The sequence below is a fragment of the Protopterus annectens genome, chromosome 8.part1 (genome assembly GCF_019279795.1).
Source record: "Protopterus annectens isolate FY-2018-M chromosome 8.part1, PAN1.0, whole genome shotgun sequence".
NCBI classification, from domain to species: domain Eukaryota; kingdom Metazoa; phylum Chordata; order Ceratodontiformes; family Protopteridae; genus Protopterus; species Protopterus annectens.
The window spans coordinates 346,103,315-346,127,907 of NC_056742.1; the positions used below are offsets into that span (position 1 = coordinate 346,103,315).

General features: G+C 39.5%; 1 long non-coding RNA gene across 1 annotated transcript in view; it reads right to left on the minus strand.

Annotated features, from left to right (window-relative positions):
* Positions 1-1,597: 1,597 nt before the first annotated feature.
* The window catches only part of LOC122810083, an 89,087-nt gene continuing 66,091 nt past the window's right edge, over positions 1,598-24,593 (minus strand). Inside the window, exons 2-3 of the long non-coding RNA XR_006366051.1 lie at positions 7,544-7,696; positions 1,598-2,115 (exon numbers count right to left, since the gene is read on the minus strand). This is a non-coding gene — a long non-coding RNA (uncharacterized LOC122810083). The remainder of the gene's footprint in view (positions 2,116-7,543; positions 7,697-24,593) is intronic.

Sequence of the window (24,593 nt, forward strand, 5' to 3'; positions counted from 1 at the left end):
ATACTACACCATCCCATAGCTAGGGAATTAAGATATAATTCTGTCATATCCTGGATATTACTGGCTAGCTTTGTAAAGGCTCTTGTGATGTTAGCCTAGTAATCACCTATGAACCTATGAACTGACAGTGAAACAGTAACATCAAAAAACAATCTCTTCATCAGTAAAGGAGCCAGGTTGCACGCAACTATAAAGTACCACAGTGAAATGATTCATTCCACTGCAGTGACTGTTGTCCCGACAGTGCCACTGTCCACTAGTGTAGGTTATTATTCCGACAGTGCCACTGTCCACCACTGAAGGTTATACAGAAATGTAATAATTCATGCACTGACACTTTGATTGGAGAATGGGCCTATGTTTCTTAACAGCATGAGGATGACAGCAGTGTCTTTGTACCACCATTTGCTTAAAAGTAATGTGATGTGCAACTTCAGGAAGCAATAAAGAATTTCATTACTCGAGTCACGATGTGCAGTAGCAAAGGGAGAGCAGCGATGCTTTCATGAAGCTAGACAAACTCTGTATCAACATGTACCAATAACACAAGTTTTAAATTAAGACTAGCCGACATGGCCACTGTGCATTTGTTCAAAGCTGTAATAAAGACTGATGTTAGATGTTACACAGTGAAAAGTACTGATGAAGTACTACATTCTATACTGTACACTGCAAATGTGTTGTACTTTAGGATTATTAATGCATTTGCTAAATGTTCAGGTTTGTTTAATACTCTGTATTTGTTGTATCTTCTAACCATTTTCAAATGAGAAAAACATATTTGTTTTGTAGTTTCACTTCACTTTACTGAAACTGTATATGCTGGAGAAATTTTGATGCTGCTTTTTCACTTCAGTCTTATTAAGCAAGTTGCATGCACAGCTGTTTCAAATGTTTTGCATGTGACTGACCAACACATGTAGTGTTGCAACAGTACTGGTTTTATACCCTTCATCCAAAATGAGCCTATTTCCATTGTATAGCTTGACTTCAATAGAATGAGTAAAAAAATAATAAATAATTGTTATGTGAATCATTTACAAGTTGTACATATTTAGAGAAAGAAAGTCAGGTAATAGCAATGAATCAATGTAATTGTCTTCAGATAATTAGTGTACCATTAGTTTAGCACCTGAATGTTGACCAGTTACAGCAGTTCATTTTTTCTAAAGGTTTAACTTGGTATCATAACACACTATACACATCATCCTTGTGAACCACATTATGCAATGAGTACAGATTTTGACAATATGCATTACCTATAATGGTTCACATTTCCAGTGAATTCTTCTACAAACATATTAACACACACACACACACACACACACACACACACACACACACTCTGCCTATTTAACCATAATGTTCGTCAGTTTGCAAACCTGTGGAAAGACAGTGGTGAAAGATGTGGATAATGTGTGTCACTTTTAACTAAATGAATGCAGCATCAATCATGGCTACTAAAAATATTCACTAAAAGGCCATACATTTATGGTCAGTTAATCCTTTTCAGTTTAAAACGTGTGTGTGTGTGTGTGTGTGTGTGTGTGTGTGTGTGTGTGTGTGTGTGTGTGTGTGTGTGTGTCTGTATGTAATTAGCTTTAAACTAATATATATCTTCCAAGGTATCTGTAGCACCTCTGTATCAGTTGCCTAAATGCAGTGCATTTATACTTCCCATAATAACAAAAACAAACAAACAAAAAAAACACGACTCAGATGTAGCAAGGCAGCATTCACTGTGCACTTTACAAAGCTGTACTGCATTCAGTTAGCACAAGTAACGCAGCATTGCAAACAACTGTCAGTATCAATAGTTAATACTGTTTAGGAGTATTTAATACAAGAGCAGTATGATTATTAGTAGTGACTATAACACAGGAGTAACAGATTACTATGAAATGCTTGATGCTAGTACTAATTTATGTCTAAACATTTCCATCATTACACTGTACAGCGTACTGATGTAGCATGCTGTTTGCAGAACATGGGGATCCAGAATGGCAGGGATACACCACAAAGTCTCATCTTCACACCTCACAGTAATCCGAGTGACTTCACTGCGGCAGATGCACTGCAACACCTGTCATGTTTGCACACTTCTCACAGGTGCACCTGGAAAGAAAAAAGAAAGAAAATGTGTTTTTAAAGTGCTCAGTCACACACAGTACTTACAGCAATCATTATTACTATCACAGCATCTGTGATTCCTGTAATACTGCTATGACTGTACTGTTCTTATCAGTGCAGGGCACACTAATGCACTTTAAAAGTTGTGGATATAAACACAAAGACAAGTATGCTGAAGGCTTGTGGTAAGCATGTTAGGTGACTACAGTGCAGAGTTATCATCTGTGCCAAACATGCTGTGATATGCACAGTAGCACAAAGTTACTCTAAAAATACATTTGAAATATATCTTGCAAAAGTAACATTGCATCACACAGTAGGAGAACAACGTATGGAGTTTAAGTCATTGAGATATAGCTATCAAAAAAAAGTTAAGGAGTGAGGTGCCATGTACATACACCCCAAAAAAGCATGTGTACTCAACACTGGCTAAATGGAGTACATGGGAATATCGCACATGCATAACATATAGATCCCAACTTCTCTGCTGAAAAATCAGAGCCAAAGCCAAAAATAATGGGGAACAAAAGTTCGAAATTAGGATCTATTTTAAAACATTACTCTAATTTACTTAAAAGGTTAATAGAATGACTGGTTTTGCATCAACAGGATTTTATGAACAATAGAAAGTATAACTGTATAATGACTGGCATTATTGACTACGTGTAATCCTCAGTGACTTACTAGAAAATCCAAACTTTTATGATGGACAGGGCAAAAGTCTGCGGCAAAATCACAGGCAGAAAAGAACTGTGGTATGACTTCAGTAAGGCAGGTGTGCACGTCTGTCAGTTCACCTTACAATTATCTAACACTGTACAGCATGGAAAGTTACATTCACAGTTGTTAAAATAGATTCTCTTAGTAGCAGCTATACATAGTTCAATTAACCAAACAAATGCGCATTAGTGATCATTGTGTATTTAATCATACATTTCCCCTTAACAGTGTACTTACAAATGAGTACAGGTCCTTTGGTCATATTACTCGACTGTAGTTAAGACATGAGATTCTCTTTTAGTAGCAGCTGTACATAGTTTAATTAACCAAAGCAATACGCATTAGTGAACAATGGGTATGTCATCCTATATTTCCACTTAGCAGTGTACTTACAAATGACTGGTCTTGGCTACACCTTTTTTTGTGTTTGTTGTACTTACAAATGAATACTGGTCCTGTGGTCATATTACTTGATTGCAGTAATGCATGAAACAGTACACATCTGTGTTATCTTGTGCTTAGATTATGCAACTACAGTAATGCATGAATGAGTACAGGTCTTTGTGTTATCCTGTGATCAGATTACCTGACGGCATAATGCATGGATGAATATAGGTCTCTGTAATATTCTGTGATTTGATTACATGATTGCAATACATAAATAAGTACAAGTCTGCATAACTGAGTACAGTTCTGCCTGTATCCTGTGGTCTGATTACTTTACTGCAATAATGCAAGCAATGTCATTAGCGAGTAAATTATCAAGTGCATCGACTTATTGTCCTTATCAAGGTTCATGAGGAAGGGAGCATCATAGTCAATGATGGACCCATAAATGTTGGAATATGCTGAGATTATCACCTTGGACATATTACAGGAAGGCAAAGCTGTGTTGTTACAAAGATTTTTCCCACCAACAGTGTCCTGGAGGGATACAATACAAAAAACTCTGAGAAATAACAGCCTGCATTTAAATTGGAACCTGTGTGCTGAGAGACAGCCTTACAAGACTATCTGCAAATATATAGAGCTGAGTATATTTTTCTGTATTATTCTGTATTATAGAGCTAAATTGTTGCTTAGATATCTGTTGTCTTACTGTTCTGCAAATATACAGAGATCAGTGTATATTTTTTGGTTTTATAATTTGCACTGTGATTCCTCATATCTCCGTTGAAACTGTCTTCCTCACCCCCCTCCCTGTTCTTGGTTGTAGTTTAAATTTGGTGGCTTTTGCAGTGCCCGCCTCACTGTAGATTTGATCTAGGACACTCCCCCAGTCCCATCTCTTTACCTCATTCTACCTAATAAACCCTTTCTGCACTTGCTTTTAGTCCTTTTTAATTTAATTACATTTTTTCAAACTATGTGTGGACTAATATTGCTACATACTCAAGTGTGCCAGCTTGCACTGCATGTGAATTGTTTTCACTACTGTTTTTGCTACTTTTCTGAAAGAAAAAAAAAATGTAAGCCTGTTTCCTACCTTTCCTGTAATTAGTGTTCCAGATACAGATTTGCTGTATCCAGGACTGTTTGTAAGCTTCTGATCCCCCCAAGCCTTTCTGTGTTGGAGGGAAGCGTTCTAGCTTATCAGTGGGAGTGGTAAGCATTAGGTAACCTGTCTACCACATAAGGAGTGGTTCTGGCCCAGAATTTGTAGTTATTGGCCATTTGGGCGGTCTTCCATCTCTCTCAACTTTCTGATTTGAAGGCCTGCATTTGCACTTGTTTCTGTCCTGTAACTCCTGGGCCCATCTCATTTGCTCACTCAAAAAAAATAAATAAATAAATAAAAATTTTATCTGCTTTTACTGTATTTATGTTTCTTCCTACTTTATTTTGCTTTTGCGTCATCTTAAAAGTACTCAGTTGTATTTATTACTGCTTGGTGTAACTCATTCCAAGCCTTTTAGTTTAAGCACTTGGGCTTCAGACCAGTTGTTTTACATTAAGAAGGTTTGTGGTCTGCACTGTAGTGGCAGAACAGGTAGCTTACATCCTTCTAAGTTGGGAACTGCTGATTGAGGGCTCAGTGTCTGTTATTCTAAAAGTGTATTAATTCTGGTTTAAGCACTTGGGCTTCAGTCCAGTTATTTTACATTAAGAGGGTTTGTGGCCTGCACTCTTGTGGGAGGAGAGGCTGGACTCTGCCCTTCTGAGCTGGGAATTTCTGGTTAAAGGCTTATAGTGCCTGCATATTTGAACTGCTTCTTACTGAAATTGGTACACATTGTTTGCTGTAGCATAGACTAGATCCAGGCCTGCTGAATCTAGCTTTGTTTGTTTAACTTGAGCACTAATCCAGGCATTCTTTAAAGTATTTAATTGTGTTTATTACTGCATGGTAGTAACTTGATTAACATGTAGCTATCATTCTAAGTCTTTTGGATTAAGCACTTGGGCTTCAGACCAGTTGTTTTACATTAGGAAGGTTTGTGGCCTACACTGTGGTGGCAGGACAGGTAGCTTACATCCTTCTAAGTTGGGAACTGCTGATTGAGGGCTCAGTGTCTGTTATTCTAAAAGTGTATTAGTTCTGGTTTAAGCACTTGGGCTTCAGGCCAGTTATTTTATATTAAGAAGGTTCGTGGTCTGCACTCTTGTGGGAGGAGAGGCTCTCCTCTGCCCTTCTGAGCTGGGAATTTCTGGTTAAAGGCTTATAGTGCTTGCATATTTGAACTGTTTCTTACTGAAATTGGTACACCTTGTTTCCTGTAGCATAGACTAGATACAGGTCTGCGGAATCTAGCTTTGTTTGTATGCTTGTTGTTTGTCTGCTTGTTATTTCCCTGAAATGCTAATTCCACCTAAAATGTGGCTTTTCAGCGCTTCTGTGGATCCCTAGTGATATCTGCATTGCTTACTGTACTTATTTCCTTGTTTCACTTGAAAGAAAGTTACTGTTTGTCATTTTTCCATTTAAGTTACCTGTAACACATTGCATTTAAGTTACCTGGCACTTGCTCACTAAAGCAATTATATAAGTCAGCACTAAAAAATTAAAAGCACTACACCCTCACAAACTCCCCTTGAGTACCTTGTTCCCCATTGGCCCTTTTTTCAATTATAAAGGAATTCCCAGTACTATTCTAGCATGTTCAAAGGTCAGTTGTCAATCTCCTCTCCGGTCCAGCTGGTGAATCTGGGAATCTTGAGACAATGTTACAACTGCCTCATGTACACAGACAACCCTCTCCTCCTCCCAACAAATTCCAACACATGTGAGAGATGCAACCATATAGCCAAACTGGAGGCTAAGCTCTCTCAACTCAGTACTGGCATAACCAGTCAGGAGGAGAAGGAAACCACACTCACTACAATTCCAGTCTCACAAAGACCTACCACGACAGCAAACCAAACACATAAACACACAAAAACATACTCGGAGGCTCTAAATAAAAATCTGCTTAAGCAGCAGAGACCTCCAAAGCAGACACCCAAGCAACCGCTACCACAAAACAAAACACGTGCAACACATAGCTCACAAAGCCAGTGTGCCAAACAGTCACAGCCCTTAAGGCTAAACAACACACCTGATACACTTGTAATAGGTGACTTTACCATCAGGCACACTGACGTCCCGCTCACCAGGCTGAACAAGGAGAAGGTCACGGTGAGCTGCTGTCGGGCGCTAGGATCCGTCACATAACACAAGCACTCAGGTCACTCTAAGGCAAGTACAAATATGTCTCAGTCATTGTCCATGCTGGTGTGAATGACCTGAAAAGTATCTCCCTGGACTACATGAAAAGAGACATAGAGGAGCTCTCTGAGCATGTAGCCCAGGCCAGTATGACCCTGACCTTGAGTAGCATCTTACCCTCACCAAGAATGATGCCACAATATGAAGACAAGATGATCAATTTCAACAATTGGCTTAAGTATTGGTGTCATTCATTTTTTCTAAAGGTTTAACTTGGTATCATAACACACTATACACATCATCCTTGTGAACCACATTATGCAATGAGTACAGATTTTGACAATATGCATTACCTATAATGGTTCACATTTCCAGTGAATTCTTCTACAAACATATTAACACACACACACACACACACTTTGCCTATTTAACCATAATGTTCGTCAGTTTGCAAACCTGTGGAAAGACAGTGGTGAAAGATGTGGATAATGTGTGTCACTTTTAACTAAATGAATGCAGCAGCAATCATGGCTACTAAAAATATTCACTAAAAGGCCATACATTTATGGGCAGTTAATCCTTTTCAGTTTAAAACGTGTGTGTGTGTGTGTGTGTGTGTGTGTGTGTGTGTGTGTGTGTGTGTGTGTGTGTGTGTGTGTGTGTGTGTGTCTGTATGTAATTAGCTTTAAACTAATATATATCTTCCAAGGTATCTGTAGCACCTCTGTATCAGTTGCCTAAATGCAGTGCATTTGTACTTCCCATAATAACAAAAACAAGCAAACAAAAAAAAACACGACTCAGATGTAGCAAGGCAGCATTCACTGTGCACTTTACAAAGCTGTACTGCATTCAGTTAGCACAAGTAACGCAGCATTGCAAACAACTGTCAGTATCAATAGTTAATACTGTTTAGGAGTATTTAATACAAGAGCAGTATGATTATTAGTAGTGACTATAACACAGGAGTAACAGATTACTATGAAATGCTTGATGCTAGTACTAATTTATGTCTAAACATTTCCATCATTACACTGTACAGCGTACTGATGTAGCATGCTGTTTGCAGAACATGGGGATCCAGAATGGCAGGGATACACCACACAGTCTCATCTTCACACCTCACAGTAATCCGAGTGACTTCACTGCGGCAGATGCACTGCAACACCTGTCATGTTTCCACACTTCTCACAAGTGCACCTGGAAAGAAAAAAGAAAGAAAAGGTGTTTTTAAAGTGTTCAGTCACACACAGTACTTACAGCAATCATTATTACTATCACAGCACCTGTGATTCCTGTAATACTGCTATGACTGTACTGTTCTTATCAGTGCAGGGCACACTAATGCACTTTAAAAGTTGTGGATATAAACACAAAGACAAGTATGCTGAAGGCTTGTGGTAAGCATGTTAGGTGACTACAGTGCAGAGTTATCATCTGTGCCAAACATGCTGTGATAGCACAGTAGCACAAAGTTACTCTAAAAATACATTTGAAATATATCTTGCAAAAGTAACGCTGCATTACACAGTAGGAGAACAACGTATGGAGTTTAAGTCATTGAGATATAGCTATCAAAAAAAAGTTAAGGAGTGAGGTGCCATGTACATACACCCCAAAAAAGCATGTGTACTCAACACTGGCTAAATGGAGTACATGGGAATATCGCACATGCATAACATATAGAGCCCAACTTCTCTGCTGAAGAATCAGAGCCAAAGCCAAAAATAATGGGGAACAAAAGTTCGAAATTAGGATCTATTTTAAAACATTACTCTAATTTACTTAAAAGGTTAATAGAATGACTGGTTTTGCATCAACAGGATTTTATGAACAATAGAAAGTATAACTGTATAATGACTGGCATTATTGACTACGTGTAATCCTCAGTGACTTACTAGAAAATCCAAACTTTTATGATGGACAGAGCAAAAGTCTGCGGCAAAATCACAGGCAGAAGAGAACTGTGGTATGACTTCAGTAAGGCAGGTGTGCACGTCTGTCAGTTCACCTTACAATTATCTAATACTGTACTGCATGGAAAGTTACATTCACAGTTGTTAAAATAGATTCTCTTACTAGCAGCTATACATAGTTCAATTAACCAAACAAATGCGCATTAGTGATCATTGTATATTTAATCATACATTTCCCCTTAACAGTGTACTTACAAATGAGTACAGGTCCTTTGGTCATATTACTCGACTGTAGTTAACACATGAGATTCTCTTTTAGTAGCAGCTGTACATAGTTTAATTAACCAAAGCAATACGCATTAGTGAACAATCAGTATGTCATCCTATATTTCCACTTAGCAGTGTACTTACAAATGACTGGTCTTGGCTACACCTTTTTTTGTGTTTGTTGTACTTACAAATGAATACTGGTCCTGTGGTCATATTACTTGATTGCAGTAATGCATGAAACAGTACACATCTGTGTTATCTTGTGCTGAGATTATGCAACTACAGTAATGCATGAATGAGTACAGGTCTTTGTGTTATCCTGTGATCAGATTACCTGACGGCATAATGCATGGATGAATATAGGCCTCTGTAATATTCTGTGATTTGATTACATGATTGCAATACATAAATAAGTACAAGTCTGCATAACTGAGTACAGGTCTGCCTGTATCTTGTGGTCTGATTACTTTACTGCAATAATGCAAGCAATGTCATTAGCGAGTAAATTATCAAGTGTATCGACTTATTGTCCTTATCAAGGTTCATGAGGAAGGGAGCATCATAGTCAATGATGGACCCATAAATGTTGGAATATGCTGAGATTATCACCCTGGACATATTACAGGAAGGCAAAGCTGTGTTGTTACAAAGATTTTTCCCACCAACAGTGTCCTGGAGGGATACAATACAAAAAACTCTGAGAAATAACAGCCTGCATTTAAATTGGAACCTGTGTGCTGAGAGACAGCCTTACAAGACTATCTGCAAATATATAGAGCTGAGTATATTTTTCTGTATTATTCTGTATTATAGAGCTAAATTGTTGCTTAGATATCTGTTGTCTTACTGTTTTGCAAATATACAGAGATCAGTGTATATTTTTTTGGTTTTATAATTTGCACTGTGATTCCTCACATCTCCGTTGAAACTGTCTTCCTCACCCCCCCCCCTCCCTGTTCTTGGTTGTAGTTTAAATTTGGTGGCTTTTGCAGTGCCCGCCTCACTGTAGATTTGATCTAGGACACTCCCCCAGTCCCATCTCTTTACCGCATTCTACCTAATAAACCCTTTCTGCACTTGCTTTTAGTCCTTTTTAATTTAATTACATTTTTTCAAACTATATGTGGACTAATATTGCTACATACTCAAGTGTGCCAGCTTGCACTGCATGTGAATTGTTTTCACTACTGTTTTTGCTACTTTTCTGAAAGAAAAATAAAATTGTAAGCCTGTTTCCTACTTTTCCTGTAATTAGCATTCCAGATACAGATTTGCTGTATCCAGGACTGTTTGTAAGCTTCTGATCCCCCCAAGCCTTTCTGTGTTGGAGGGAAGCCTTCTAGCTTATCAGTGGGAGTGGTAAGCATTAGGTAACCTGTCTACCACATAAGGAGTGGTTCTGGCCCAGAATTTGTAGTTATTGGCCATTTGGGCGGTCTTCCATCTCTCTCAACTTTCTGATTTGAAGGCCTGCATTTGCACTTGTTTCTGTCCTGTAACTCCTGGGCCCATCTCATTTGCTCACTCAAAAATAAATAAATAAATAAATAAAAAATGTATCTGCTTTTACTGTATTTGTGTTTCTTCCTACTTTATTTTGCTTTTGCATCATCTTAAAAGTACTCAATTGTATTTATTACTGCTTGGTGCAACTCATTCTAAGCCTTTTCGTTTAAGCACTTGGGCTTCAGACCAGTTGTTTTACATTAAGAAGGTTTGTGATCTGCACTGTAGTGGCAGAACAGGTAGCTTACATCCTTCTAAGATGGGAACCGCTGATTGAGGGCTCAGGGTCTGTTATTCTAAAAGTGTATTAATTCTGGTTTAAGCACTTGGGCTTCAGGCCAGTTATTTTACATTAAGAGGGTTTGTGGTCTGCACTCTTGTGGGAGGAGAGGCTGGACTCTGCCCTTCTGAGCTGGGAATTTCTGGTTAAAGGCTTATAGTGCCTGCATATTTGAACTGCTTCTTACTGAAATTGGTACACCTTGTTTGCTGTAGCATAGACTAGATCCAGGCCTGCTGAATCTAGCTTTGTTTGTATAACTTGAGCACTAATCCAGGCATTCTTTAAAGTATTCAATTGTGTTTATTACTGCATGGTAGTAACTTGATTAACATGTAGCTATCATTCTAAGTCTTTTGGATTAAGCACTTGGGCTTCAGACCAGTTGTTTTACATTAGGAAGGTTTGTGGCCTACACTGTGGTGGCAGGACAGGTAGCTTACATCCTTCTAAGTTGGGAACTGCTGATTGAGGGCTCAGTGTCTGTTATTCTAAAAGTGTATTAGTTCTGGTTTAAGCACTTGGGCTTCAGGCCAGTTATTTTATATTAAGAAGGTTCGTGGTCTGCACTCTTGTGGGAAGAGAGGCTCTCCTCTGCCCTTCTGAGCTGGGAATTTCTGGTTAAAGGCTTATAGTGCCTGCATATTTGAACTGTTTCTTACTGAAATTGGTACACCTTGTTTGCTGTAGCATAGACTAGATCCAGGCCTGCTGAATCTAGCTTTGTTTGTATGCTTGTTGTTTGTCTGCTTGTTATTTCCCTGAAACGCTAATTCCACCTAAAACGCGGCTTTTCAGTGCTTCTGTGGATCCCTAGTGATATCTGCATTGCTTACTGTACTTATTTCCTTGTTTCACTTGAAAGAAAGTTACTGTTTGTCATTTTTCCATTTAAGTTAGCTGTAACACATTGCATTTAAGTTACCTGGCACTTGCTCACTAAAGCAATTATATAAGTCAGCACTAAAAAATTAAAAGCACTACACCCTCACAAACTCCCCTTGAGTACCTTGTTCCCCATTGGCCCTTTTTTCAATTATAAAGGAATTCCCAGTACTATTCTAGCATGTCCAAAGGTCAGTTGTCAATCTCCTCTCCGGTCCAGCTGGTGAATCTGGGAATCTTGAGGCAATGTTACAACTGCCTCATGTACACAGACAACCCTCTCCTCCTCCCAACAAATTCCAACACATGTGAGAGATGCAACCATATAGCCAAACTGGAGGCTAAGCTCTCTCAACTCAGTACTGGCGTAACCAGTCAGGAGGAGAAGGAAACCACATTCACTACAATTCCAGTCTCACATAGACCTATCACGACAGCAAACCAAACACATAAGCACACAAAAACATACTTGGAGGCTCTAAATAAAAATCTGCTTAAGCAGCAGAGACCTCCAAAGCAGACACCCAAGCAACCGCTACCACAAAACAAAACACATGCAACACATAGCTCACAAAGCCAGTGTGCCGAACAGTCACAGCCCTTAAGGCTAAACAACACACCTGATACACTTGTAATAGGTGACTCTACCATCAGGCACACTGACGTCCCGCTCACCAAGCTGAACAAGGAGAAGGTCACAGTGAGCTGCTGTCGGGTGCTAGGATCCGCCACATAACACAAGCACTCAGGTCACTCTAAGGCAAGTACAAATATGGCTCAGTCATTGTCGATGCTGGTGTGAATGACCTGAAAAGTACCTCCCTGGACTACATGAAAAGAGACATAGAGGAGCTCTCTGAGCATGTAGCCCAGGCTGGTATGACCCTGACCTTGAGTAGCATCTTACCCTCACCAAGAATGATGCCACAATATGAAGACAAGATGATCAATTTCAACAATTGGCTTAAGTATTGGTGTCATTCAAAGGGGATCCAATGCCTGTCAGCCTGGGATGACATGCTCGACAAGCCACGATGCTTCGCTAGGGATGGCTTGCAACTGTCACCCCTGGGCTTTTGGATATTGACAAAGGATCTTGCTATGCCCATAGTGCCTTTTATAGGCAAGGCTCAAAAGACAAACCCACCTCCATAGGTATCACAAGGGATAAGAAACTAAGAGTAATGCTACTCAATGCCAGAAGTCTAAACCTTAAGATGCATGCACTCGAAACTCTCCTTAGCATGGAGAACATCGATATCTGTGCAGTAACAGAAACCTGGTTCAAGGCTCCCGAGAGCACCCCAGCACTACCAGGTTATACACCATACCATGCTTTTCGGCCCCAAAACTTGGACCGAACCACAAAAGGAGGGGGAGTATCAATATTCGTCAAAGATACCCACACCTCCAGGTTGGTGGCACAGCACAAAGCATCAGAGACTATCCATGTGCAACTAACAGTGGGTAAAACTGCCTTCCAGTTTATAGCCTGCTACAGACCACCCTCCCAAACCCAGGAACCCCACTCGACCTTCCTGAGAACACTGGAAAATATGAAGGTCTCTCCAAACACCATTATATTGGGTGACTTCAACTACCCAAACATAGACTGGGAGCATTACTCTAGCTCCAACACCCTAGCCCAAAGGTTCCTAGAATTTATAAACTCAAATGCTATGGAACAACTTGCTACCACTCCCACAAGAGGGGAAAACATACTGGACCTGATCATCACCAACATGGGGACTCTATGCTCTAGACCAGAAGTGTATCCCTCACTGGTAAGATCAGACCATAAACTAATCTCACTGGATATTCACATCCCGACCCCACCCCCTGCCCAGAAAACCACAGTGAAAAACTTCTCTAAAGCAAATTTCACGCTCCTGAAACTGAGGTGGAATCCTTCAAAGCCCCCGGGCCTATGGAAAATATGGCCCAGACCACAGAATCCTTTATAAATGCATTCTATGAATGCCTTCAGGAATGCATGGATCATGCATTCCCAAATAAAACCAAGACCCAATCCTCCAAAGGCAGACGTCCTGTCTGGTGGACCCCAGCCATAAACAAACTATACAATAGAAGGAGGAAGCTACTACATGATAGAGCAAAATCCCAAAAAGGGAAGGCATCTCTGATCAGTATTAGCAAAAAACTACGGGCTCTCATAAAATCATCTAAGGCCAGCTTTGAGAGAAAAATTGCACAGGACACTAAGGATAATCACAAGGCTTTCTTTAGTTATGTTAGGAATCTGGGTGGGAATTCCCAGATATGCTCAGAATTAGTCCAAAATGACAAAAAATACACTGAACCCACAGACATTGTCAACATCCTAGCTGACAGGTTCAGCGCAAACTTCTCTCCCCCCCCCCCCACCAAAAGGGCAAATATCTATCCCAGCAGAGTGCTGCCCCCCTGACATCTCAGATGCTCAGGTAAGAGCCGCCCTCTCCAAAGCAAAAAACACAGCATCAATGGGACCAGACGGTGTCCCGGGCTGCGTCCTACATGAACTCCAAGAAGAGCTAAACCCAAACATAAAACTACTGTTCAATCTCAGCCTTACTACAGGATATGTACCCAAAGAGTGGCATACAGCAACAGTGGTCCCTCTCCACAAAGGTGGTGCCTCAACGGATCCTGGAAACTATTGCCCCATAAGCCTGATTAGCTTTGTCTGCAAAGCTATGGAAAGGATCATCATGGACCTCATAAATAAAGATATGGGGGACCTACAGACACTGGATCCTACCCAGTTCGGCTTTGTTAAGGGCAGATCCTGCCTCTTAAACCTGGTTGATTTCTTTGAAACAGTCACCAAGGCCATTGACGAGGGGAAGGTGGTCCACACAGCCTACCTGGACCTCGCAAAATCCTTCGATACAATACCCCACTCGGGCATTATAGATAAGCTCACCAGCTTAAATATAACCCCCTATGTCACTAGATGGGTTGCAAACTGGCTCAAGGACAGAACCCACATGGTTAGAATTGCTGGGGCCATGTCAGACTCCAAACCAGTTACAAGTGGCATCCCACAAGGCTCAGTCCTGGGACCTCTCTTGTTCAGTATATATTTCTTGGAGGTACAGGCCAACATGGAAGGACTATGGCTGACCAAGTTCGCAGATGACTGCAAACTGGGCACCATAATCGACTCTCCAGCCGACACAAGCATCCTCCAAAAGGGCCTCATAGAAACAGACAACTGGTGCCAGAGCCATGGCCTCAAGCTAAACGCCAAAAAGTGTATAGTCATCCCCTTTGGCAAAAACAAAGTGCCCACAAATTACCACATAGGTGGTAATCCATTAAATACAGAAGAAGTAATTAGGGACCAGGTGGTAATCCATTAAATACAGAAGAAGTAATTAGGGACCTGGGGACCCAAGTTGATAGCAATCTCTCATTTGACAACCACGTGGCCAAAGTGGTTAGTAAAACATTTTATATAGCCCACCTAATCATGAAGGGATTCACATCTAGATCAGGGGAGGTCATCGTGCCTCTTTACACATCCCTCATCAAGCCCATAATTGAGTACAATGCCCCTTTTGGGATGTACCTTACCAGACACCTGCAGCAACTGGAAAGACCCCAAAGGTACCTCACCAAGAGGATCAAAGGGCTCAAACATATGCCATATGTTGCCCGGTTAAAGAAACTCCAGCTCTACTCAGTGGCATACCACCTGCTCAGAGGTGATCTGTGCCTGACGTATAAAGCCATGTCCAACCCGGAATTAATGGACATGCTGCACCTCAGAAAATCCAAATCCCATTGAGCTACGTGCTTGAGAGACTTGAACCTCAGCACTGAAATAAATAGGACATGCTGGAGGGACAGATTCATAACCCAGAGGCTCCCTTCACTCTGGAATGAAATCCCAGTCCAGGTTAGGCAGAGTCCCTCATTGACTCTCTTCAAGAGGAATCTTGATGAGTAGATGGGAGATCGTAGGTTTACTCTGGGTATCACTTCTGTGTCACTGTTAGACAGAGGCACGGTATACTAACCTCGAAAAAGGGCATAGCAAAATTAATTTAAAATGGGTGGTGAAAGCCAAACACACTCTGGCTAGGCTTATAAATGCCCTAGGGTAGATAGCCTAGTATGAACCTATGAACCTTTGAACATATGCCAAAATGTCTATGAAGACAGAGTCACACTGAACTTACATATTGCCAATATGGAATGCAGTAAATAATGTCTACAGCATATATGGTCATTAGAGTTAAAAGCCAGAAATACCACAGCTACTGAATGACTGTTGTAGCCATAGGTGGTACCTTGTCATCATGAATTTCCTAACCAGACATATTTTGTGGTAACAAAAGTGAGCTATCCACTGTCACTTTGTAACATAGGTTACGCTACAACAGTATACATGCACATAGTAGGTGAAATAATACAACTACAATTTAACTTCTGACCATCAGTTATTGTATTTTAACATTGTAACACATAATCAAGGTCCCCTACATCACAATATGCACATACCGAAACTGAGTTGGTAGAGGGTCTTCTTATTACTTCACATTACAGAAAATTGTCAGTTTCAAGGTAGGTGGTGTGGGTAGTCTGTCCTGCTGCCACATCATCAGAAACTCTATTGGCATGAGAATAGTTGGTTCTGATGTGTGAAGGTTAGATCTATGTGCATAAAATAAGAAACATCAGTAGAGATTATCAGCGTAATGTTATATGGCCTTACAATAAGTATGGAACTTGAGGGAGCCCTTGTAAGTAATAGAATCTGCACACCTGATTGAGATTACCAGAGAAGAATATCTCTGAAAAGGCTTCATGAAGACATTGAAGCAGGGAGTACTGTAATGGTCTTAGCCAAGTATCCATGAATGCTAACACAATCCATATACAGCAGTATTCCTTATTTTGTTAAGTGGAAAGATGACTTTGGCCACACTATTTCAATGAGATACATATGTAAATGGAAAGGGTAGAAGCAGAAACTGGTGAGAGTATATGCAATGCCATTGGACATCAGCTTGTCCAAGGCACTGTAATCAATGTCCGTATAATACTGTCCAGATCTAAAGATACGCATTTCACATGAAGACACCATTGATGAAGCTGTTGCTAAGTTCATCAGCTACATCCTCAGTACTAGTAAAATGCCAGTAGATTTAGACATTGTAAGAACTTAATGTTAATGTTTAAGATGCAGTCACTCTTATCTTGAAAATGGTGTTACTTGTATACTGCATTACTATATCATGGATACAACAAGAACAAAAGGACTGCAACACTTGGCAAGTGGGGTGCAGGAAAGCACCAACCATAAGCAAGGTTTGCATACCTGTTATTATTCTTTTCAGAAATACTGCACCTCGACTTCCCCCGCGTATACAAGAAATGCATACAACTGTATATAATCATTGTGGACTATTATATTCAAAATCTCCCCAAATGGTTCTGGAGCAGTGCTTAGGAAACAAACTAAATACAACTTTGAAACAATAGTGAAATGGTAAAATTTATTGAATTTTCATGTGTTATATCTTTTTTCAATCAGTATTTATCCAGGAAAGTTTAATAGGCAAACAGCACCATGTGGTTAACTATGTAGATCCCAGAAGAATATACTAGTTAGGAAAGCGGAGTCCTAGTGTAGCCTGTAATAGATAGCCTGTAACAGTATACTTCTGTTAAAAAGAAACTTTCCTGTACTACTTATATGAGTAAACCTCAGCTTTTTCAAGCTGTATACTTCTGAAGTCCTGCTATATATGCACAAACCCAAGCCTGACTTAGTAAGGTGGAATATAAAACACAACATGACTTCTACCGTGCACAATAAAATGGCTGGGGTGGGATCTACAGGAATGGAATAACTGTATGTATGAAGCATTTTCCTTAGTAACAGTAGTAATGTAAAAATGGAGTCTGATACTGTCATATTGAGGGTAAAATAAGTAAGCAGTGGGTGTTAGTACAAAGAATTACATGTCAACTCAGTGTGCACTGTTTATACAGTTTGACATATAATTATTGCAGCAGCTATGAATATTAGCAGTCATCTCACATCTGAAATAATACTGTAATATCTTGTCTGTCCTAGAAAATAACAAATGCTGCCACTTTAAATACCACATTAAGGAGCATAATACTGCTAGTGGTAATTACTAACATGCATGATTTTGAAGACTAATACTACTATTTGTGAAAAAATGTGTAAATATAAGAATACATTGTACAATAACACAGAGCAGGACTGTGCTCTCCACTGCTGCCATGCATCACTGGAAAACTCAACAGATTAACAATTCCCCAGTGATATTGTGCATGCTTACAGGTATAACCCTTTCATATAACATAACAATGACAATTATAAGAAAGTGAAATACACATTTTCTTTCCTAAATATGCAGTATGAAATCAGCATCATCAGACAGACTTTTGATAGTAACAGCAGTGTGTAGTTTTCCTGTAACACAGAGATTTTGTATTTTTTGGTAGTTAACTGGCATTTTGCATGAAATAATGCATGTCATATGAGACATGTTTTCAATACAGCAATTTGGACGACAGGTCTCAGGAAGCAATGAGTTTCTGGCTCACAACTGCTCATGACTGAATGAGTTAAATGAGCTATCACAGTCAAACATTTTCAAGTAAAGAGTAAGGATGCGAAATTCAAGACTACATGATGGAGCTCATTATTAACTTAGAGAATGCCACTTTCTCAAGCTGGGTTGAATCATCCCACCACCCTTTCTCAAGCACACAAGCAGTTTGCCTGGTTTTACTACCAATGATGGCAGGGATACATAGCACAACATACTGTGTGACCTACATACATGCATTTGGTGATACCACTATTTATCACCAGTTAAATAAATAGTGGTATCACCAAATGCATGTATGTAGGTCACACAGTATATTGTGTTATGCATCCCAGTTACTTCCGCGGTAGTGCAGTGGTAGCATTGTTGCCTCACAGCAAGAGGTTCTCCCGTTCAATTCTCGGCTGGAGTGCAGGGAGTTCCTTCTGTGTGGAGTCTGCATGTCCTCCCCACAGTTGGGTGGGTGTTCGAAAGACATGCGTAAATGGGCGTGCCTTTGTTGAAGGTTGAATGCTGAGCTGGCACCTCGGCGTTCGTGAAAATCTACTGCCAATCATTAGCGGACCGGAGGTCCGCTGTGGCGACCCCTAACCAGGAAAAGCCGAAAGACAACAACAACAACTATTTATCACTAGTTCCTATGCACGAGTAATCATGCCTTTCCTGCTACAACATGCACGTGTCTTCAAATACACACACACACACACACACACACACACACACACACACACACACACACACACACACACACACACACACACAGTTGAGTGCAACAAATGCATTGCAACAGCAAATGAAAATGTCTGGCGCACACACACATATATGTATGTATAAGATACAAATAGAAGCAAATCTAAGTAATAAATATGCAACAGAAGCATATATAGTCTATACAAATACAGACACAGATATGCATACACATATACACATAAATATGAGCGGGCGCGCATGTGTATATATATATATATATATATATATATATATATATATATATATATATATATGGATCTATCTTACAACGTCGACAAGTCAAAACGCCAAAAACGAAATCACCGACACCACATAACCGACATTTCACAAACACGAAACCTCACATGCCCGACACACCATAATCCCGACAAGCAACAAACAAAACAAATCCCGGTCCAAAAGCACACACACAACACAAGCACACCAAAATCCTTACAAACCAACACTAAACCTCACATACACAACTACCTACAACCTTAACCCAAACCCTAACCCTAAGGTCCGCCACTATCGCACACTCACCTAACCCGCGCCCTAACCCTAACTCACTTAACCCGCCCCTAACCCACAAACTATCACAGTCGCACACTTACCTAGCCCGCCCTAACCCTAACTCACTTAACCCGCCCCTAACCCACAAACTATCACAGTCGCACACTTACCTAGCCCGAGCCCTAACCCTAACTCACTTAACCCGCCCCTAACCCACAAACTATCACAGTCGCACACTTACCTAGCCCGCGCCCTAACCCTAACTCACTTAACCCGCCCCTAACCCACAAACTATCACAGTCGCACACTTACCTTACTCGCACCCTAACGTCCGTCACTACCGCATACATACACAGCCTTTTCCCATGTCGATGTTCTCAGCGTCGGGGTTTTGATCCGTCGGTCTTCTCCGTTTTCGATCTTCTGGCGTCGGTGTTCTCGCTGTCGGCGTTCTGACTTGTCGACGTAGTCAGATAGACCCATATATATATATATATATGTGTGTGTGTGTGTGTGTGCGTGTGTGTATGACAATATGTACTGGTGTGTGTATGAGTGTGTGTTTATGTACTGGTGCATATACATGCATGCCTCTATATGTACATATCATAGAAGAAACTTATATCAGCAACAGACGAATGAACCTAAAAGCATCCATGAAGAGTGTGAAAAAGTATACTGACCACACATAATCAGTAACTACATAAATGACTGAAAAACAAATGACCAAGTGCAGTTCAAAAGCACTACCCATTAAATAAAACAAAACATCAACAAAAATCCATTCATTTTTTTTTCTTTCTTTTTTTTTGGCGGGGACAAGCTCACCCCCATCTGCTTTATATACATAGATATATAGCATCATGTCATATTATCCAATGACAATTTCACTGAATGAGGAATCAGTCTTTAAAAGAGGCTGAAAGTCAGTTTCACTGAAAGACAGCTTGCTTGAACACATATATACACACATACAAACATATACACAGCCAGCATTCATTACATAAAAGTAAATAAGTGGTGGTAAGGTCAGTAGAAGATTAATGTTGACACCATTTCTGCTCCTCTAACACCATACAAACAAAGCAGACTGTTCACCAACCCTAACTGTAGGATTGCATACACAGGATTGCCTTGGATCCAGTACATAAATTCCAGATTTATCAAAATTCTGGGTTTCAATAATGATTAAATGGTTTTACATGCAAAATAAAATGGTTATTTTTTAGCCCTAGACATACCTTTCAACTGTACCAGATTTTGCCTCATAATTTTACCATTCCTCATAAATTTTTGATTTTCTACTAAATTACTAAGGTTTACAGTCAGTCAATAAGGCCAAACAGAGTTTCACACTTTTTATTGTTCTGAAAGTGTATGCATGATGTTTATTTTTTTTATAGTAGCTGAAATCAGAAGCAGTTTTTGATGAATATTCATTACCTCCTTCTGTGTAGTGATTACAGAGATACAGAATATTCACTAAACATGCATTCATGGCAAAATGAGTGCACATATATTACTTACAGGCAGGGTTTGCTACTGTGCATTCAGGGGGATAGTTCTCTATCATATAACCCTTAAATTTAGCTTTAGTGCTTTTATTACTATAAAGTGTATTTAATTTGCACCACAGTCCTGATTTTTGTTTTGTTCTCCTTCTTGTTTAATATTTTTATGCAGAACTAGCAAAGTATTTGAATTGGAGATGTCTACTTCTTTTGCTTGATGTTGTCCTTTATGGAGTTATGTTTTACTTTTTTTTTGAATATTTCTGTTCATTTTTTTCCTGCTACATGACTTTTTAAGATGACGGCAAGTTGCTGTATGGCCTTAACTTGTTTTTTTCCTGTGCATGGAGCACATTTAATACAAAGGTAACTAGCAATTTGTTTTCCTTACACATTTTAAAAACAGATGTGTGTGTGTGTGTGTGTGTGTGTGTGTGTGTGTGTGTGTGTGTGTGTGTGTGTGTGTGTGTTTGTGTGTGCATGCATGTGTGTGTATGTATTTATAAACTGAGCCGCTAGCACCTCAAACAGGTTCATAGGTTCTTACTAGGATAATGACTACTAGGGCCAGTGGCGGATCCAGGAATTTGTGAAAGGGGGGGCGCAGTCTGGTCAGTCAACTACCAGGGTGGGAGTGAGAAAATGGGACACTTTTTTTTGGGGGGGGTGGTATAAAGATCACCTTAAGATGCTCTGACGTGTAAAAAGAAGGCAATATACATTCAGTTGACCGATAAATTTATGGATGATCTCTTAATACAAAGTTCCTGCTCATAATTAACACTAAAAGGTATCTTAAGATACCAAATATAACTGTAGTACAGTAAACCAATGTAGTAGACAGCTGGGGTAGTGGATAGGCTGTGTTTTATCCCCTTCTACACTCAGAGGCAATAGGACACCCTGAAGTAACTGCAAACATTCACAGAGCTGAGGAATTTACTCATAAATTAGCCACTATAGACAAAATCCCTACTGCAGATTAGGTGGTACCACTGTAGCTGGGATGTGTGCATGTTGCGGATTCTCCTTGCTTGCTTAGTGGCTTTTACACCAATATCAATATCACTTTTTCACATTCAAACTTTTCACCACATTTGACAGGGGATAAAGGTATTTATAGTGACTGTGTCACATTTACAGATTAGCTAGGAGTCATATGATGTTATCCTATGTGCTAAGAACACACCTTTCCTACTTAACTTCAATGCCTTCTACTTTTGAAAGTCCTTGTGGCTGGTGGAGGGTTGTCTATATTTCCCAGAACTCCATCATATCTAGGCTTATATAGCAAAATAATGGCCTAGAAATACTCCATGTACTGTATGTAAATAAGATAATCTGCTACATGCTAGCCAATTACCAAACTCCTTTCATCTCACCAACGCGTGAAGCATACATAAACTGAGGTCACCATACCTCTCAACCTGCAGACATCAAAAATATAGATAAAGGGTCTTGGAAAGCAAATCTATCCAACCAAAAATCTGGAACCTAACATCATAACTTCCAACTTAACTAGGAGTGTAGGATGGTATCACTCAGAAACAAAGTTTATAAAAAAGTTGAGTGCTAAAAATGACTCCAAATATAGCACAGTTTACTCAAACATGTGACATAACCTAATAATTAAGATAAGCAGTATTTCCATATCTCCGTAAACAAGCACCCTGAAAGATAGGTCTGGTAGAATTTACAAAAGTCAGAATCCCTTTTTTCCCCAATGTACATCTAAATTATTTTGCAATAACTATAAGAATATAGTAACAATAAAGAAATTAGAGTTCATATAGTTGATTTCAGAAATCCGCACAATTAAACAATCATTTCTTTTAAAGGAATGATTTAATTATGTAACAAAAACATGTACATCTTGAATGAATCAAAAAGTTTCCATGGCATGCAAGCCTCCTCTGAATACTTAAAAGTCATAATGAATGATTTGGTCCTTCTGCTACAATTTAGAGGCAACCTTTTTTTCACCTTTTATCACTCATTCACCAAGCATGTCTGCATTAGTTTTAACTGCATGAACAAAAGTGGATAAAACTTCTCAAGCCAACATAAACATTTAAATTAAAAAAAAAATACTACTTTACAGTTTTCAGACTTTTACTGTATAATAAAGTCAACACATTATTTTGCACAACAAGATGTATTTATTCCAAAAGCGTACAAGGTATAAACTATGTACCACATGGGATTAGATGTTGCAACTCTTTTGCATCCCCCATAAAACAGACATCTTTGCACAAAGCTCTTCAGGAATACGCATTTGACACAGTTTATATATTCATTCATGCCCCACATTTTACAAACTCACTACACATACTCTGCAAGAAAAGTATTTAGAAAAGTTGAAGTTTTGATGGTAATTATGTAGATACTAATCCAATACAACAAACTTTCCCTAAAGTTTTAAACTCAGTGTGCCCTTCTCATACATAGAGTAGTCCACAAAACAAATACATTTAAGATCAATTTGTTTGCTGTCAGCTCCATTCCTTCCAAAATGGCAGCCATCAAGCAGGCAGGTAGACTTTGTAGATTAAACCAAGTTATAAACAGAGAGGGGACAAAACAATATCCATAAGGGAACACAGCCTAAATACAGAACACCCCCACATATCCTTAAACTAAATGGACCATTCTAAGTGACTTCCCCTACACAGGAGCATCATCATAGCAACGAGACACCAATGTGTTTTAGACAGTTTTGTTATGAGCTCGTTGAGTCATGTAGTTTCCAAAAAATTCTTAATAAAAAAGTGTATTTATTTCACTACATTATTGTCCCTGTGAAAAAAAAATGGCAAAATGTCCAGAGATTTTCTAACAAATAAAATTCCTAAGTTTTCTTTAATAGTTGCAAATACAATTTTGTTGTATCTGAAACACATAAATGTTATATGAAACAGCATAAGCATCAAGCTCTGCAAAAATAAGTGTTTATTTTGGCAAAAAAAATGAAGTTCTCTCTTTTGCACTAACCATACGTATTATTTGTCCTGCAAAATCTCACATTTCTACTTTGTGCATTTAAAAAGGTGGCAACTCTAATTAATATTCACTTAGAAAGGTGACAGGACAGGAGAATTTATAAGTCTGTAACTGTAATGATTTGAATTATGTATTGACTATAACCCTCACTCATTCTGCCACACATTCTCAAATTTATGAGGTACAACCCAAAATTTACAGGCAAAACCAAGAACACTTGAGAGGTTATGTTACTTAGAACACTGATTCAGTTGCTGCTAAAGAACATGCGGATGTTGCTGCACTTTGCCACTCAAAGCCATAAAGAGATACTGCGCGTTTCAATATTTAACAGTTAGTATGCCTGAATATACCCTTGAATGTGAGACAGGACTACTATAAGCACTAGTGCCCCAGCACTTGTCAGAACTTTTGCATCTCTACTTACTACAAGAAACAGATGTGACAGAGCTTTTAGTGAAGGCAGTATGAGGTTAAACAATAACATTATTACACCCAATAAAATTTTCTGCTTCAGCTCCCTTTCACCTTTACTGACATCACAGTAGGCACAGGGTTTAATCTGGGAGTCAGAACAATTCCTCACCTATACAAAAGGCTGATTGTGGCTACATCCTTTCAGTTATCTTACCTCAAGTCCCTAGATAAGGATGTCAAAACCATGTTGCTCAGTGAAAGGACAGAGACGGAAGGCTAAATGTACAAGATAACAACTAAAGGGGGCAGTTGCTCCAACAACTTGGGCTCCCTTCAATCAAGCAGTTTTTGGCCACCCACAGCAATGTGGGAGTCCAAATGATGAATGGACCCTGGTATCAGATAGGGTGAGGGCAAAGCCTGGGACAGAGTGACTGGCATTTGCATTTTCTTTGCACGGCTACTGCTTAGTTT